A 3,609-nucleotide genomic window follows, 5' to 3' on the forward strand; every position below is an offset into this window, starting at 1 on the left:
GCACTCATGAAGTTCTTCTGTTGTTGTTTGTCATGGAAATATTTTATTTCTCCATTAAATTTGAAGGATAGTTTTGCAGGTTATATCAGTCTGGGTTGGAAGCTGTTTTGTCTCAGGACCTGTAATACTTCACTCCAAGCTCTTCTTAATTGGATGGTTTGTGTTGAGAAATCTGCTGATTCTGATGAGCTTTCCTTTGTAGGTGATCTGTTTCTTTTCTATAATGGCTTTTCATACTCTGTTCTTTTGCTGGAGATCTAGGAACTTGATATGTCTGGGTGTAGTTTTTTTGGTTATGACTAGTTGGAGTTCTATATGCCTCATTTACCTGTATATCAGATTCTGTTTCCATGTTTGGGAAATTTTCTGCTATTATTTCTGCAAATGTTCTTTTCATGTCATTTGTGTTGCATCCTGCTGTTTCATTGACTCCTATTAGTCTTACATTATTCCTCTTTGCCTTGTCTTGCAGCTGTTAAATTGATGTTTTCTGGTTCCTTGTTGATTTTAAGAGATCCTTTCTTTAATGATCGCTAGTTGATATGCTGTCTTTAAGATGTGAAATTCTATCTTGGGCTTCATTCAAGCAATTTTGCCAGCTTTCAGTAGCAATTTTGATTTCTTGGATATACCTTTGAATCTGTTTGATGCATTCTAGTTCATTCCTATATTGTTCATTTAACGTTTCCATCAGTTGCCTGTGCACATCTAATTTTTATATATGTCTTCTTTAGATGTGCTGAGCAATTCTTTCATTATTGTTATCATTTCATTTTTTAGTGAGAGATTATTTCTGATCTGATTTCTTCTATGGCCTGATGAAGTTGTTTCTTTACATCCATTGAAATAATTTCAGTGATTTCAAGTGTGTGACTACCAAGTTCTTCTATGTTAATGCCTCCTGGACTTGTTCTGAATTGGGTGGAGTTCTGAGATTGCATTTTTGTCCTTCATCTTGTCATTTTTAATGCCAGATGCAGAGTGCTCAGTCTCCCTCTTTCTTGGCAGCTCAGCAAAGTCTCTAGAGTCCCTAGTTTTCCTGGAGGTCAGAGTTGCCTCTCAGTGGCCACTGAGATGGGTGGCTCAGTCTGGGGTCACCAGGCAGTTAGTGGAATGTACCTAGTTCTCCCAGGTCTCAGACATAAACTGTGATGTCACCAAATTGCAGTCTACCTGATCTGGTGTCCCTAAGCAGCTCAGGGAACAGAAGGGCCCAGATGCAGGTTGCACTGGTGTTGTGATAAGAGACTACCTGGTCCTGTCCCCAGGCAGTTCAGGGTGCACACAGAGCCCAGACACGAACCACTGGGTCAGCAGATCTTGGACCACCTAATCCAGTGTTTGCAGGTGGCTCAGGGCACGTTCAGGAGCCAGATGTGGGCTGCACTGGTGGATCATGGACCTCCTGGTCCTATGTCCCCAGGGAGCTCAGGGTGCGAGCAAAGCCCAGATGCAAACCACAGTTTCAGCAGTTTTTGGACTGCCTGATCCAGTATCTCCAGGCGGCTCAGGGCATGTGCAGGGTGGGTCCAGATGCAAACCACAGTCTTAGTGGTCCATGGGCTATCTGGTCCAGTTTCTCCTGGCAGCTCAGGGCACATGGAAGGCTCAGGCACAGACTGTAATGGCAGAAGGATAGTGGGTTGCCTATTCTACTGTCCCCAGGAAATTGATGGGCAACAGATGTTGTTATATTACCTAATGTCATCTTCAATGTGGTTGTACATATAACCAGATATATGCATGCAAGATTGATCACATTTACAGTTCCTTTCAATAAACCAACAGCTATTAGTAGTAGAATTATCCTAGCTATCCTGTGTATGCATATTCATATTTTTTCCCTCTTCTTTCTTTTTCCTCTCCTCTCCTTCATCGCAGTTGCTCTTTCCTATTTGAGCAGTTTCTTTTCCCTTTCACAATATCTATTTTATCTTTCAGATTTGATTTACTCTTTCATGTTCTTATAGTATGGAGGAAATGTGTTCACATATGTGAATCTGATTTATTTCACTATGGTCTCTAGTTGCATCCATTTGCCTATTAAAAAAAGCCTCTAATTTATCATTCTTTATAGCTGATACTCCATTGTATGAAAATGTCACATCTTTTTTATCCATTCCTCAGTTGATAGACATTTGGATTGTTTTCAAGTTATAGCTATTACAAATTGTGCTGCTATAAACATGGGTACACATATATCACTGTGGTATGATGTTTTCAGTTCTTCTGGAAAAATACCCAGGGGGAAATAGCTGGGTTGAATGGGACCTCTAGTCCTAGTTTGCTGAGGAATCTCCAGACTGATTTCCACAGTGGTTACACCAGTCTACCCTCTCACCAACAGTGGAGAAGAGTTCCTATTTCTCCACAGCCTCACCAGCATTTGTTATTCGTTGATTTCTTAATGCTAGCCATTCTTACTGGGGTGAGACGGAATCTCAGTGTTGTTTTAATTTGCAGTTCTTGAACGACTAATGACATTGAACATTTTTTCATGTATTTATTTGCCCTTTGTATTTCATGTGAAAATTGTGTATTCATCTCAGATACCCATTTTTGGATTGGGTCTTTGAATTTTGGGGGCCTGTTTTTTATAATAATTCTTTATATGTTCTAGACAGGAGTCCTTTGTCTGAGGGGCAGTTGGCTAAAGTTTTTTCCCAGTTCATGGGTTTTCTTTTCACCCTGTTTGTGATTTCTTTTGATGTGCAAAATCTCTTCAATAAAATGAGTTCCTAGTTGTTGATTTTTTGAAATATTTACTGTGCAGTTTGATTTTTGTTCATGATCTCTCTACCTGCCCCTATGTCTTCAAGACTTCAACCTACTTTCTCTTCCATTAGATCCAATATTTCTGTTTTAATATTTAGATCTTTAAGCCATTTTGACTTTATTTTGCTGCCTGGTAATAGGCATGGGTCTAGTTTTAGTCTTTGGCATTTGGAAAGCCAGTTTTTTAGCACCATTTATTGAAGAGGCTATCTTTCTTCCTGTGAACTTGTTTGGCTCCTTTGTCAATAATAAGGTGGCTGAGTGTGTTTGTGGTTGTCTTAGCATCTTGTAATCTGTTCCATTGATCTTCAGGTCTGTTTTTATGCCTATACCATTCTGGGTTTATCACAGTTGCTTTGTAGTATAATTTCAAAGCAGGGATTGTGATACCTCCTGCCTTGCCTTTGTTGCCCAGGATTTTGCTATTCTGGGTCTCTTCTGGTTCCAGATAAAGTTTAGGAATGGTTTCTCTAGGTCTATAAGGCATACCAATGATATTTTCATTGGAATTTTATTGAATCTGTATAACAATTTTGGGAGAATGGCCATTTTCACACTTTGGTTCTTCCTAACCATGAGCAAGGAATAACTTCCCATTACTGAGATCTCTTTGATCTCTTTTTTCAGAGTACTGTAATTTTCACTATATAGATATTTTACTTCTTTTGTTAGATTGATTCCTAAATATTTCAGTTTTTTGGATGCTACTGTGAAAGGTATGATTTCTCTTATCTCTCTCAGTGAGTTTGTTATTTGTGTACAGGAATGCTATTGATTTTTGAGTGTTGACTTTTTATCCAGTTATGCTATTGAATTTGGTTATTAAATCTATAA

The sequence above is a fragment of the Chinchilla lanigera genome, unplaced genomic scaffold (assembly GCF_000276665.1).
Source record: "Chinchilla lanigera isolate Chin_1 unplaced genomic scaffold, ChiLan1.0 scaffold00034, whole genome shotgun sequence".
Classification (NCBI taxonomy): Eukaryota; Metazoa; Chordata; class Mammalia; order Rodentia; family Chinchillidae; genus Chinchilla; species Chinchilla lanigera.